This window comes from Triticum urartu, chromosome 3 (assembly GCF_003073215.2).
Source record: "Triticum urartu cultivar G1812 chromosome 3, Tu2.1, whole genome shotgun sequence".
In the NCBI taxonomy this organism is placed as follows: domain Eukaryota; kingdom Viridiplantae; phylum Streptophyta; class Magnoliopsida; order Poales; family Poaceae; genus Triticum; species Triticum urartu.
This window is the reverse complement of record NC_053024.1, coordinates 549,473,648-549,489,785: the sequence shown is the minus strand read 5'-3', so window position 1 is coordinate 549,489,785 and position 16,138 is coordinate 549,473,648.

Here is a 16,138-nt window from a genome sequence, read left to right as displayed (position 1 = left end):
ATGACGAAGAAATTCGCCGCCCACCCACCACCCACTTAGTAGCCACTATCGACAATTTGACCGACATGCTCGACTTCGACTCCAAAGACATCGACGGTATGGACGACGATGTGGGAGACGAAGAGGAACCACTGCCCACAGGGCACTGGATAGCCACCTCATCATATGATATATACATGCTGGACACACCCAAAGAAGGCAATGGCGATGAGACAACGGAGGATGGCCCCTCCAAGAAGCAACCCAAGCGCCGACGTCAGCGGCGCCGCTCTAAGTCTCGCCAAAGCAAAAGCGGTGACACCGGCACAGGAGATAATAGCACTCCGGACAGTGCCGAAGACGACAACAATCCCCTCCAGCAAGATTTAGAGCAGGAGGATGGAGAAGCCAGCCCTCCCGAGAGAGCGGCAGATGGAGAGGTGGAGGATGATAATTACATGCCTCCCTCCGAAGACGAGGCAAGCCTCGACGATGATGAATTTGTCGTGCCGGAGGATCCCATCGAGCAAGAGCGCTTCAAGTGCCGGCTTATAGCCACGGCAAATAGCCTTAAGAAAAAACAGCAGCAGCTTCAAGATGATCAAGATTTGCTAGCTGATAGATGGACTGAAGTCCTTGCGGCCGAGGAATATGAACTCGAATGCCCCTCCAAGAGTTACCCAAAGTGCAGGTTGTTACCCCGACTGGAGGAGGAAGCATTAAAACCTACATATGACGCGGCTGACCGGCCACGTCGTGGCCGCAATAGAGAGGCATTTCAGCCAAAAACTCAGCCCGCACCCCGACGCCACTCAAATAAAAATGACAAGGCACGGGGAAACACACTAGACCTGTGAGACGTATTGGAGGACAAAGCAAAACACGCAAGATCGATCTACGGATCAAGAGGGCGCGCCACTACGCGAGACGATAACCATCACGCCAGATACAGTAAAAGTAAATCCGGCCGGGCCGAACACAGCGGACAAGACTCATTCGAGCTGCGTCGCAACATAGCCCACTACAGAGGCGCCGCACACCCCATATGCTTCACAGACGAAGTAATGGATCACCAAATACCAGAGGGTTTCAAACCCCTAAATATCGAATCATATGACGGCACAATAGATCATGCGGTATGGATCGAGGACTTCCTCCTGCACATCCACATGGCCCGCGGTGACGATCTACACACCATCAAATACCTCCCACTCAAGCTCAAAGGACCAGCTCGGCATTGGCTCAACAGCCTGCCAACAGAGTCCATTGGCTGTTGGGAAGATCTGGAAGCCGCATTCCTCGACAACTTCCAGGGCACTTATGTGCGACCACCAGATGCCGATGACTTGAGCCACATAATTCAGCAGCTAGAGGAATCGGCCAAGCAATTCTGGACACGGTTCCTGACAAAGAAAAATCAAATCGTCGACTGTCCGGATGCAGAGGCCCTAGCAGCTTTTAAACACAACATCCGCGACGAGTGGCTCGCCCAGCACCTTGGCCAGGAAAAGCCAAAATCTATGGCAGCCCTCACGACACTCATGACCCGCTTTTGCGCGGGAGAAGACAGCTGGTTGGCTCGCAGCAATAACATATCAAAGAACCACGGTACTTTAGATACCAAGGATAGCAATGGCAGGTCACGTCACAACAAACATAAGCGTCGCGTCAATAGCGACAATACCGAGGATACGGCAGTCAATGCCGGATTCAGAGGCTCTAAACCCGCTCAGCGGAAAAAGCCATTCAAAAGAAGCACTCCGGGCCCGTCCAGTTTGGACCGTATACTCGATCGCTCGTGCCAAATACATGGCACACCCGACGAGCCAGCCAACCACACCAACAGGGAATGTTGGGTGTTCAAGCAGGCTGGCAAGTTAAACGCCGAAAAAGATAAGGGGTCACATAGCACCGACGAGGAGGAGCCCCGGCCGCCGAACACCGGAGGACAGAAGAGGTTCCCCCCACAAGTGCGGACGGTGAACATGATATACGCAACCCACATCCCCAAGAGGGAGCGGAAGCGTGCGTTAAGGGATGTATATGCGTTGGAGCCAATCGCCCCAAAGTTCAACCCATGGTCCTCCTGTCCGATCACCTTCGATCGCAGGGACCATCCCACTAGTATTCGTCATGGCGGATTCGCCGCACTGGTCCTAGACCCAATCATCGATGGATCTCACCTCACTCGAGTGCGCAAAATGGGTATAGACCCCTCAAGGATCAAACCCACAAAAACGACCTTCAAAGGCGTCATACCAGGTGTAGAGTCCCATTGCACAGGCTCAGTCACGCTAGAAGTGGTCTTCGGATCCCCGGATAACTTCCGGAGCGAGGAGTTAATCTTCGATATAGTCCCGTTCCGCAGTAGCTATCATGCACTGCTCGGGCGAACCGCATTTGCGAGATTCAACGCGGTACCGCACTATGCATATCTCAAGCTCAAGATGCCAGGACCTCGGGGGGTCAGCACATTCAATGGAAACACATAGCGCTCTCTCCGCACGGAGGAGCACACTGCGGTGAAAGTGCAACTATCCCTAGGTGGTTTTGGTAATTCATAACAACATATAGCTCACTGAGCTAATGCTATTCCAAGATGATTATTTCAGGAAAGCTCAATGATTGGCATGGCATGGATGTGAAAGTGGAACCCTCAAAATGCTAAGGACAAAGGATTGGCTCAAGCTCAAAAGCTCAAGACTCTTCATTTTATATTTTAGTGATCCAAGATCACATTGAGTCTTTAGGAAAAGCCAATACTATCAAGGAGGGATGAGGTGTTGCTTAATGAGCCTCTTGCTTCATGTGCTTAGTGATATGCTCCAGAACCCTCAACTACTTTCCCATATCCACATATGACCTAAACCCTAAGCCAAACTCGGTCCTACCGATTCTTCCTATCCAGCGCCACCGAGTTTCACTTGTCATTAGCCACTGCCAAACCCTAGCAATTCTGTCCTACCGATAGGGATCTTGGTCTCACCGAGATGGGGTTGCAAACTCTCTGTTTCCCTTTCGTAACTTTTCGGTCTCACCGAAAGAGCGAACCGGTCCCACTGAGATTGCAATGTAAACTCAGTGTTTCCCCTTTGTAACTTTTCGGTCTCACTGAGTTCCACTCGGTCTCACCGAAAGAGCAAATCGGTCCCACCGAGTTTGCCTGACCAACTCTCTGGTTAGCTAATTACCAAATTTGGTCTCACCGAGTTTGTGTAATCGGTCTCACCGAGATTACGTTATGCCCAAACCCTAACCATATCGGTCCTACCGAGTTGCATGTCAGTCCCACCGAAAATCTCTAACGGTCACTAGGTTTACATTTTCGGTCCAACCGAGTTTATTGATTCGGTCCCACCGAGATTGGAAAACTGTGTAACGGTTGGATTTTGTGTGGAGGCTATATATACCCCTCCACCTTCTTCTCATTCGAGGAGAGAGCCATCAGAACACACACACCATTCCAACTCATATCTTCTGAGAGAGAACCACCTACTCATGTGTTGAGACCAAGACATTCCATTCCTACCATATGAATCTTGATCTCTAGCCTTCCCAAGTTGCTTTCCACTCAAATCTTCTTTCCACCAAATCCAAATCCTATGAGAGAGAGTTGAGTGTTGGGGAGACTATCATTTGAAGCACAAGAGCAAGGAGTTCATTACCTACACACCATTTGTTACTTCTTGGAGAGTGGTGTCTCCTAGATTGGCTAGGTGTCACTTGGGAGCCTCTGACAAGATTGTGGAGTTGAACCAAGGAGTTTGTAAGGGCAAGGAGATCGCCTACTTCGTGAAGATCTACCGCTAGTGAGGCAAGTCCTGTGTGGGCGATGGCCATGGTGGGATAGACAAGGTTGCTTCTTCGTGGACCCGTTGTGGGTGGTTGCTTCTTCGTGGACCCTTCATGGGTGGAGCCCTGTGTGGACTCACGCAACCGTTACCCTTGGGTGGAGCCCTGTGTGGACTCGCGCAACCGTTACCCTTTGTGGGTTGAAGTCTCCATCAACGTGGATGTAGGATAGCACCACCTATCCGAACCACGGGAAAAACATTCGTGTCTCCAATAGCGTTTGAATTCTCCAAACCCTTCCCTTTACATTCTTGCAAGTTGCATGCTTTACTTTCCGCTGCCTCTATACTCTTTGCATGCTTGCTTGAATTATGTGATGATTGCTTGACTTGTCCTAAATTAGCTAAAATCTGCCAAGAACTAAAATTGGGAAAAGGATAAGTTTTTATTTGGTCAAGTAGTCTAATCATCCCCCCTCTAGACATACTTTCGATCCTACATGCGGCCCTCGCGGCAGAAGCGCAAAGCAGCCTCTTAAGGCAATCCACCAGTTCGGCGATTAAAGACCCGGACACCTTCAAGCGCGCCCGGAGTAATCGGCAACAAGACCACCCGGCACGTTCCGAGCTCACATAGCAATGCGGCCCCCACCCCAGTCCCAGCCAAATGGCGAAATCCGTGCCACGCGTACATAATTACGCATTGAAAATCCCATGGGCACAGGTGGGGAGGGGGGCACGACTATGGCACGCCCCAAGATGCGGCTCAACCACACTAGGGGCTTCCCGATTTGTTATTTTTCTCTCTTTCAGGACTTTACTCTCTGGAAACCCCGTCCGGCAGTACGATTGCTGGACACACGATACAAACAACCAAGGAAGCAAAAAGCTACGTCGCATCATGGAATTCCTAGGTGGTCTCTGATAACGAGTGAAATACCTACTTTAAATACCATTCCTCAGCTTGCCCTTGGAGGGGACATGTCAAATAGTCCTACTTTTCGCTTATCGCACTACTTGTATCATTCTGCTTCGACGCACCTTTTTGAATAAACAATGCATAGCACTAGATTATTATCACATTCTCTATTCTTCTTATATATATATATATGTTCATTCATGACATTCAGCACCCGTACACTCTGGTACGGCCAATACGCCAGGGGCTTAAGCGTACCCCATAATACGGCGTGAGAAGTTCGAACACTTTCGACAGTGCGGCACCCTGAACTTATAGCATTATATGCATCAGCTCCGAATCATGCCTTGGGTCAATAGTTGGGTTTGCCCGGCTCCCATGTTTTGGCACCTTACGTTCCGCTATATCGGCTAAGGTAGCACTGGGAGAACTACTGCGATTGTGCACCGGTTCATTTGGGCAAGCACCTCAGTAGAGAAAGCTAAAACTGACTGTCATGATAAGGCGAGAGCTGGTCGTTGTTCGAGAGGTCTCGAGTCCCTAAAGACTTATGTCGCTTAGAGCGATGAGTCAGCTTTGTCCGGCTTAAGGCGTGTATAGCACCCCGAATTCGGCCTTCCGAATACTAGGGGCTTCGCCAAAATTTAAAACTGTATACTTCTATGGCTAAGTGAGAGTGATAAAGCATTATAGTCTGATTGCCTTGTTCGTTGTGCTGAGCACCTCCCTCGAAGGACCCAACAATGGGAAAAAGAGTGCTCAGGTTTATCCCGAACACCCCAGCACTCGTGGCATGGGGGCAGAAGCCGACGACTGGCCATCTCTCAGATTTGATAAACAACCGCATGATACGTCTCCAACGTATCTATAATTTTTGATTTCTCCATGCTATATTATCTACTGTTTTGGGCAATATTGGGCTTTATTATCCACTTTTATATTACTTTTGGGACTAACCTATTAACCGGAGGCCCAGCCCAGATTTGTTGTTTTATGCCTATTTCAGTGTTTTGAAGAAAAGGAATATCAGACGGAGTCGAAACGGAACGAAATCAACTGGAGAAGTTATTTTTGGAAGGAAACACACCTGATGGACTTGGACCCCGCGTCAAGGAAGAAACGAGGTGCTCACGAGGGTGGGGGGCGCGCCCCCTGTCTCGTGGGACCCTCGTGGCTCCCCTGACGTACCTCCTGCACCCATATATACCCACATGACCTAAAACTTCCAAAACACAAGATAGATCGAGAGTTCCGCCACCTGAAGCCCCCGTAGCCACCAAAAGTCAATCGGGACCCTATTCCGGCACCCTGCCGGAGGGGGGGAACCCTCACCGGTGGCCATCTTCATCATCCCGGCACTCTCCATGACGAGGAGGGAGTAGTTCTCCCTCGGGGCTGAGGGTATGTACCAGTAGCTATGTGTTTGATCTCTCTCTCTCTCTCTCGTGTTCTTGAGATGTTACGATCTTGATGTATCACGAGCTTTGCTATTATATTTGGATCCTATGATGTTTCTTCCCCCCTCTTCTCTCTTGTAATGAATCGAGTTTCCCCTTTGAAGTAATCTTATCAAATTGAGTCTTTAAAGACTTGAGAACACTTGATGTATGTCTTGCCGTGGATATCTTTGGTGACAATGGGATACCACGTGCCACTTGATGTATGTTAAGGTGACCAACTTCCGGGTTTCGTGACATTGGGAACCTATGCATACGGGTTGGCACACGTTTTCGTCGTGATTCTCCGGTAGAAACTTTGGGGCACTCTTTGAGGTTCTATGTGTTGGTTGAATAGATGAATTGAGATTGTGTGATGCATATCATATAATCATGCCCACGGATACTTGAGGTGACATTGGAGTATCTAGGTGACATTAGGGTTTTGGTTGATTTGTGTCTTAAGGTGTTATTCTAGTACGAACTATAGGGCTGTTTGTGACACTTATAGGAATAGCCCACTGAATTGATTGGAAAGAATAACTTTGAGGTGGTTTCGTACCCTACCATAATCTCTTCGTTCGTTCTCCGCTATTAGTGACTTTGGTGTGACTCTTTGTTGCATGTTGAGGGATAGTTATGTGATCCAATTATGTTAGTATTGTTGAGAGGACTTACACTAGTGAAAGTATGAACCCTAGGCCTTATTTCCACGCATTGCAATACTGTTTACGCTCACTTTTATCATTTGTTACCTTGCTGTTTTTATAATTTCAGATTACAAATACCTTTATCTACTATCCATATTGCACTTGTATCACAATCTCTTCGCCGAACTAGTGCACCTATACAATTTACCATTGTATTGGGTGTGTTGGGGACACAAGAGACTCTTTGTTATTTGGTTGCAGGGTTGCTTGAGAGAGACCATCTTCATCCTACGCCTCCTACGGATTGATAAACCTTAGGTCATCCACTTGAGGGAAATTTGCTACTGTCCTACAAACCTCTGCACTTGGAGGCCCAACAATGTCTACAAGAAGAAGGTTGTGCAGTAGACATCAAGCTCTTTTCTGGCGCCGTTGCCGGGGAGGTGAGTGCTTGAAGGTATATCTTTAGATCTTGCAATCGAGTCTTTTAGTTTCTTGTTTTATCACTAGTTTAGTTTATAAAAGAAAACTATAAAAAATGGAATTAAGTTTGTCTCATACGCTTCACCTTTTTAATATCTTTCGTGAGTATGATGGAAAGGATAATTGTGCTCAAGTGCTAGAAGAAGAAATCTATAAAATGTTTGGCACTAAATATTTGAATGATGAGCATGATTGCAATGTTGTTAGTATGAATTTCTTGAATATCCATGATGCTAATGATATGCAAAGCCACAAGCTTGGGGAAGCTATGTTTGATGAAGATGATATTTTTTGTCCCCCAAGATTTGATGAGCAAATTTACTATGATGAAATCATACCTCCTATTTATGATGATTATATTTATGAAAGTTGATTCGGAGAGGTCATGACTTTATTTTGTGATGAATCCACTATTTCGGAAGAGGTTCCAATTGATTATGAGAACAAAGTTGCTATCTATGATGATTATTGTGATGACTTGTATGCTATAAAGAATAATGATATCCATGAAACTTGTCGTCATGATTTTAGTTTTCAATTGAATTATGCCTCACATGATAATTATTTTGTTGAATTTGCTCCCACTATTATTCATGAGAAGAATCTTGCTTATGTGGAGAGTAGTAAATTTTCTATGCTTGTAGATCATGAAAAGAATGCTTTAGGTTCTGGTTATATTGTTGAATTCATTCATGATGCTACTGAAAATTATTATGAGGGAGGAATATATGCTTGTAGGAATTGCAATAATATCAAGCTTCCTCTCTATGTGCTTAAAGTTTTGAAGTTATGCTTGTTTTGCTCTCCTATGCTAGTTGATTATTGTTCCCATAAATTGTTTGCTCAAAAAATCCCTATTCATAGGAAGAGGTTTAGACTTAAATGTGCTAGTCATATTCTTCATGATGCTCTCTTTATGTTTCAATTCTTATCCTTTATGTGAGCATCGTTGAAATCATCATGCCTAGCTAGGGGCATTAAACGATAGCGCTTGTTGGGAGACAACCCAATTTTATTTTAGTTCCTTGCTTTTTGTTCCTGTTTAGTAATAAATAATTCATCTAGCCTATGTTTAGATGTGGTGTTTATTCTTTTAATTAGTCTTTGTGCCAAGTAGAACCTTTGGGAAGACTTGGGGAAAGTCTTGTTGATCATGCTGTCAAAAACAGAAACTTTAGCGCTCACGATAATTGCTTCCATTTTTATTTGGAGAGTGATATTTAGTTAATTCTTTTTGAATATGATTAATAGATAAATTCCTCAGGTCCAGCAATTTATTTGAGAATTTTATGAGTTCCAGAAGTATATGTTTGATTCAGATTACTACAGACTGTTCTGTTTTTGACAGATTCTGTTTTTCATGTGTTGTTTACTTATTTTGATGAATCTATGGCTAGTAAAAGTGTTTATAAACCATAGATAAGTTGGAATACAGTAGGTTTAACACCGATATAAATAAAGAATGAGTTCATTACAGTACCTTGAAGTGGTGATTTATTTTCTTATACTAACGGAGCTTACGAGTTTTCTGTTAAGTTTTGTGTTGTGATGTTTTCAAGTTTTGGGTAAAGATTCGATGGACTATGGAATAAGGAGTGGCAAGAGCCTAATCTTGGGGATTCACAAGGCACCCCAAGATAATATTCAAGGATAGCCAAGAGCCTAAGCTTGGGGATGCCCCGGAAGGCATCCCCTCTTTCGTCTTCGTTCATCGGTAACTTTACTTGGAGCTATATTTTTATTCGCCACATGATATGTGTTTTGCTTGGAGCGTCAATTTATTTTGTTAGGATTTGCTTTCTGTTATTTAGAACAATGTTTTGCATCTTTTATTTCAATAAAAGTGGCATTGATAGCCTCTACTATGCCTATGTTACAAGTATACATGTTGCTGTTTGAAAACAGAAAGTTTACCGCTGTTGCAATAATTCCCTAGAAAAGTCAGAATGTGATAAAATTTTGAAACCTTTTGCATATTTAGCTCTGATAAATTTACTAGAGTGGGAATTTTCTTTCATAATTTTTGGAACTAGGGAAGTATGGATGTTGCAGCATTCTTTACAGACTATCCTGTTTAGGCAGATTGCTGTTATGTTTGCATTGCTTGCATATGTTTGCTTCTTTCATGATTCTATTTGAGGATAGGACTATTAAATATGCAGAGGCATTTAGTACGCAATGTTGAATAATAATTTTAGTGATTCTCTACAGTAGAGTATGATAAGGTTTTGGCAATGGTTTATACTAACTTATCTCATGAGTCCTTGTTGAGTTTTGTGTGGATCAAGCTTTTGAGATTTAGGGAGACCGTGATATGAGAGGAATTAAGGAGACACAAAATCTCAAGCTTGGGGATGCCCAAGGCACCCCAAGATAATATTTCAATAAGTCTCAAGCATCTAAGCTTGGGGATACCCCAGTTGGCATCCCACCTTTCTTCTTCAACAACTATCGGTTAGTTTCGGTTGATCCTAAGTTTTTGCTTCTTCACATGATGTTTGCTATTCTTAGATGTCATTTTATTTTGCTTTGCTTGCTGTTTGAATATAGTACCAAGATCTGAAATTATTAAATGTTAGAGAGTCTTCACATAGTTGCATAGTTATTCGACTACTCATTGATCTTCACTTACATCTTTCGGAGTAGTTTGTCATTTGCTCTAGTGCTTCAATTATATCTTTTAGAGCATGGTGGCAGTTTTATTTTGAAGAAATAGATGAACTCTTATGCTTCACTTATATTATTTTCAGAGTCTTAAATAGCATGGTAATTTTCTTAAAATCCTAATATGCTAGGTATTCAAGAATAATAAAATTCCCTTATGAGTGTGTTGAATACTAAGAGAAGTTTGATGCTTGATGATTGTTTTGAGATATGGAGGTAATAATATTAGATTCATGCTAGCTGAGTAGTTGTGAATTTGAGAAATACTTGTGTTGAAGTTTGTGATTCCCGTAGCATGCACGTATGGTGAACCGTTATGTAACGAAGTCGGAGCATGATTTATTTATTGATTGTCTTCCTTATGAGTGGCGGTCGGGGACGAGCGATGGTCTTTTCCTACCAATCTATCCCCCTAGGAGCATGCGCGTAGTACTTTGTTTCGATAACTAATAGATTTTTGCAATAAGTATGTGAGTTCTTTATGACTAATGTTGAGTCCATGGATTATACGCACTCTCACCCTTCCACCTTTGCTAGCCTCTCTAGTACCGCGCAACTTTCGCCGGTACCATAAACCCACCATATACCTTCCTCAAAACATCCACCATACCTACCTATTATGGCATTTCCATAGATATTCCGAGATATATTGCCATGCAACTTTCCACTGTTCCGGTTATTATGACACACTTCATCATTGTCATATTTCCTAGCATGATCATGTAGTTGACATAGTATTTGTGGCAAAGCCACTGTTCATAATTCTTTCATACTTGTCACTCTTGATTCATTGCATATCCCGGTACACCACCGGAGGCATTCATATAGATTCATACTTTGTTCTAGTATCGGGTTGTATCATTGAGTTGTAAATAAATAGAAGTGTGATGATCATCTTTCAATAGAGCATTGTCCCAAAAAAAAGAAAAAAAGAAAGGCCAAATAAAAAAAGAAAGGCCAAAAAAAAAAGAAAGGCCAAAAAAAGAAAGGCCAAATAAAAAATAAAATAAAATAAAAGGGACAATGCTACTATCCTTTTACCACACTTGTGCTTCAAAGTAGCACCATGATCTTCATGATAGAGAGTCTCCTATGTTGTCACTTTCATATACTAGTGGGAATCTTTCATTATAGAACTTAGCTTGTATATTCCAATGATGGGCTTCCTCAAAATGCCCTAGGTCTTCGTGAGCAAGCGAGTTGGATGCACACCCACTAGTTTCTTTTGTTGAGCTTTCATACATTTATAGCTCTAGTGCATCCGTTGCATGGCAATCCCTACTCACTCACATTGATATCTATTGATGGGCATCTCCATAGCCCGTTGATACGCCTAGTTGATGTGAGACTATCTTCCCCTCCTTTTTGTCTTCCCCACAACCATCTTTCTATTCCACCTATAGTGCTATGTCCATGGCTCACGCTCATGTATTGCGTGAAGATTGAAAAAGTTTGAGAACATCAAAAGTATGAAACAATTGCTTGGCTTGTCATCGGGGTTGTGCATGATTTAAATATTTTGTGTGGTGAAGATCGAGCATAGCCAGACTATATGATTTTGTAGGGATAACTTTCTTTGGCCATGTTATTTTAAGAAGACATGATTGCTTAGTTAGTATGCTTGAAGTATTATTATTTTCTATGTCAACACGAACTTTTGTCTTGAATCTTATGGATCTGAATATTCATATCACAAGTAAGAAGAATTACATTGAAATTATGACAACTAGCATTCCACATCAAAAATTATCTTTTTATCATTTACTTACTCGAGGACGAGCAGGAATTAAGCTTGGGGATGCTTGATACGTCTCCAACGTATCTATAATTTTTGATTGCTCCATGCTATATTATCTACTGTTTTGGGCAATATTGGGATTTATTATCCACTTTTATATTACTTTTGGGACTAACCTATTAACCGGAGGCCCAACCCAGATTTGCTGTTTTATGCCTACTTCAGTGTTTTGAAGAAGAAGAGTATCAGACAGAGTCGAAACGGAACGAAATCAAGTAGAGAAGTTATTTTTGGAGGGAAACACACCTAATGGACTTGGACCCCACGTCAAGGAAGAAACGAGGTGCTCACGAGGGCGCGCCTGTCTCGCGGGACCCTCGTGGCTCCCCTGACGTACCTCCTACACCCATATATACCCACGTGACCTAAAACTTCCAAAACGCAAGATAGACCGAGAGTTCCGCCGCCAGAAGCCTCCGTAGCCACCAAAAGTCAATCGGGACCCTGTTCCGGCACCCTGGCGGAGGGGGGAACCCTCACCGGTGGCCATCTTCATCATCCCGGCGCTCTCCATGATGAGGAGGGGGTAGTTCTCCCTCGGGGTTGTGGGTATGTACCAGTAGCTATGTGTTTGATCTCTCTCTCTCATGTTCTTGAGATGTTACGATCTTGATGTATCGCGAGCTTTGCTATTATATTTGGATCCTATGATGTTTCTTCCCCCCTCTTCTCTCTTATAATGAATCGAGTTTCCCCTTTGAAGTAATCTTATCGGATTGAGTCTTTAAAGACTTGAGAACACTTGATGTATGTCTTGCCGTGGATATCTGTGGTGACAATTGGATACCACGTGCCACTTGATGTATGTTAAGGTGACCAGCTTGCGGGTTTCGTGACATTGGGAACCTATGCATAGGGGTTGGCACACGTTTTCGTCGTGATTCTCCGGTAGAAACTTTGGGGCACTCTTTGAGGTTCTATGTGTTGGTTGAATAGATGAATTGAGATTGTGTGATGCATATCGTATAATCATGCCCACGGATACTTGAGGTGACATTGGAGTATCTAGGTGACATTAGGGTTCTGGTTGATTTGTGTCTTAAGGTGTTATTCTAGTACGAACTCTAGGGCTGTTTGTGACACTTATAGGAATAGCCCACTGGATTGATTGGAAAGAATAACTTTGAGGTGGTTTCGTACCCTACCATAATCTCTTCGTTCGTTCTCCGCTATTTGTGACTTTGGAGTGACTCTTTGTTGCATGTTGAGGGATAGTTATGTGATCCAATTATGTTAGTATTGTTGAGAGGACTTACACTAGTGAAAGTATGAACCCTAGGCCTTATTTCCACGCATTGCAATACCGTTTACGCTCACTTTTATCATTTGTTACCTTGCTGTTTTTATAATTTCAGATTACAAATACCTTTATCTACTATCCATATTGCACTTGTATCACCATCTCTTCGCCGAACTAGTGCACCTATACAATTTACCATTGTATTGGGTGTGTTGGGGACACAAGAGACTCTTTGTTATTTGGTTGCAGGGTTGCTTGAGAGAGACCATCTTCATCCTACGCCTCCTACGGATTGATAAACCTTAGGTCATCCACTTGAGGGAAATTTGCTACTATCCTACAAACCTCTGCATTTGGAGGCCCAACAACGTCTACAAGAAGAAGGTTGTGTAGTAGACATCACCACACAGAAGGTAATATTTTAAATTCAAACAAGCGTTGCATGGCGCACATGAAAAGTTTTCATAATACAGGATCACACGAGCAAGTTCATTCAAAAATTACATCCTTCGCACACTCGTCCGCCACAAGACGGGCACCCTTCAGGACACCCTCATAATACATTTCGGGGTGGCGATGCTCCTTGCCCTGCGGCGGCCCCTCCTTCATCAGCTTCTCGGCGTCCATCTTGGCCCAGTGCACCTTCGCACGGGCAAAAGCCCGGCATGCACCTTCGATGCAGATGGACCGCTTTATGACTTCTAGCCGTGGGCAGGCATCCACAAGCCGCCTCACCAGGCCGAAGTAGCTGTTGGGAAGGGAGTCGCGAGGCCACATCCGGACTATTAGGCCCCACATGGCCTGTTCGGCCGCCTTGTGCAGCTCGACCAGTTGCTTCAGCTGGTCGCTCACAGGCATTGGGTGTTCGGTCCCAGTATACTGAGACCAGAACAATTTCTCCGTCGAGCTTCCCTCCTCGGCCTGGTAATACTTCGCGGCATCCGACACGCTACTGGGCAAATCTGCGAATGCTGCTGGAGAGCTCCGGACTCGGGTAAGTAACAAGTAATTTACTTTCACATGCTTGCTTTGCATATTGAATGCCTTACCCACCGCTATCTTCCTCATCGCCTCAATCTCCTGGAGGGCCTTTTGGGCTTCGGCCTTGGCATGCTTTGTGCTCTCGAGGGCCGCGGCAAGCTCGGACTCTCGCGTCTTTGAGTCAAGCTCCAAAGCCTCGTACTTCTTCACGAGAGCCTGGAGCTCTTGCTGCACCTCGCCCACCCGTGCCTCTTGTTTTTCCCGCTCGGTGCACTCCTTGGCCGCTTTGTTTTCGGCCTCGGACAACGCTTGCTTCAGGGTCGCCACTTCGGTCATGGCCCCTGGCACATCCATGATGATCCTATCATTTTGCAACGACATCTTATATATATATATATATATAGACAAGGCATTACTTACCTTTGTTCTCCTCGAGCTGCCTCTTGGCAAGACCGAGCTCTTTCTCGGACCGCTCGAGGTTCTGCTTCAGTGCAGCGACCTCCGCAGTCAGTGCGGCAGAGGTCAGCAGCGAAGCCTGCATACGCATATAGACATACTTATATTAGACTCCTGCGGATATTATTTGATCCTCTATTCGGCTTTTCTTTGTGAACACCAAACAGAGCATCAGGGGATACTGTCTATGCAGTAATATTTTCCTATATTTTAAATACTTACCTCAAAACCTGTTAGAAGGCTGGCACAGGCTTCAGTCAGTCCGCTCTTGGCGGACTGAACCTTCTTGATCACCGCACTCATAATAGTGCGGTGCTCTTCGTCGATGGAAGCGCCGCGAAGCGCTCCCAGCAGGTTGTCCGGTGCCTCTGGATGGACAGAGGTCACCGGCACGAGCGGCTTGCCCCTCTTGGAAGGGGGCCACCTGCCAGAGTCCGGAACCACTGGAGGTTCCGGCGCGGCGTTCGGCTGGGGGCCGAACTTGGAGCCCTTGGGAGTCTTGCTCCCTTCGCGCCTGGAGTCCGGAAGTTCGCCTTGAGGCGCCTCTGCGACTACCTCCCCCCGGCTTGGTGCCCATTGAGACAATACCTCGGCATTGTCCGTAGGGCAAGGGGAGGAGACGGTTGGAAGTGTATCACTATTCATGTCCGACGCGTCCAAGGAACCGTCCGACGAGGATACGTCGATATGGGCTCGGGGCGGACTGCATAATCATATTCGACGTTAGGGGAAGCAGTGCAACATAAGTATGCTATGAGTTACTCTAGTATCCGAATACTTACGACTTCGCCAGGGGCTTGGCCCTGAGTAGCCACTCGTCTTCACCGTCGGCGGCGGTGGTGGAACAGTCCAGAAGGAGAGTCCTTACCTTCTTGGACCCTTCGGCCTCCTCGGTTGGGGCGGCCTTCCTTTTCTTGTCTCCCCTGGCTGGAGGGGGAGAATCTTCATCTTCCTCCTCCTCGTTTTCACGGGAGGAATGCGTCTTGGAGTTATCGGACGATGTGTCCGATACCACCCGGCGCCGGGAACTCTTTCGGGTTCCCATGGCCTTCTTCTTGGTCTTCTCCGGTACCTCATAAGGAGCTGGAGTCCGCATCTCCATTAGGAGAGCGTCTGCAGGGTCTTCAGGCAGAGGGGCCGGATAGTTAATCTGCTCCGATGTCTCCACCCAGTCCTGTCAAAGGCATGGGAGCTCAGACCCCGCACATGGTTAAGCTATGGGAAATAAATACCCTACCAAATGTACAGAACTTACTGGATTCGCAGGGCGCTTCGTGCTTAGACCGCGGTCCTCGGTAAGAGAAGGGGGGACCTTGGCGCCCTTGAAGAGCACCTTCCAGACGTCCTTATGCGTCATGTCAAAGAGCTCGTGTAGAGTCTGGTGCTGGGCCGGGTCAAACTCCCATAAGTTGAAAGCCCGTTGTTGACATGGGAGGATCCGACGGAAGAGCATGACCTGGACTATGTTGACAAGCTTAAGTTTCTTGCTTATCATGTTCCGGATGCACTTCTAGAGTCCGTCCAGCTCCACCGATGAGCCCCAGGACAGGCCCTTCTCCTTCCAGGAAGTGAGCCGCGTGGGGATTCCGGATCGAAACTCGGGGGCCGCTACCCAGTTGGTGTCGCGCGGCTCGGTGATGTAGAACCACCCCGATTGCCACCCCTTTATGGTCTCCATGAAGGAGCCCTCAAGCCATGTAACATTGGGCATTTTGCCCACCATGGCTCCGCCGCATTCCGC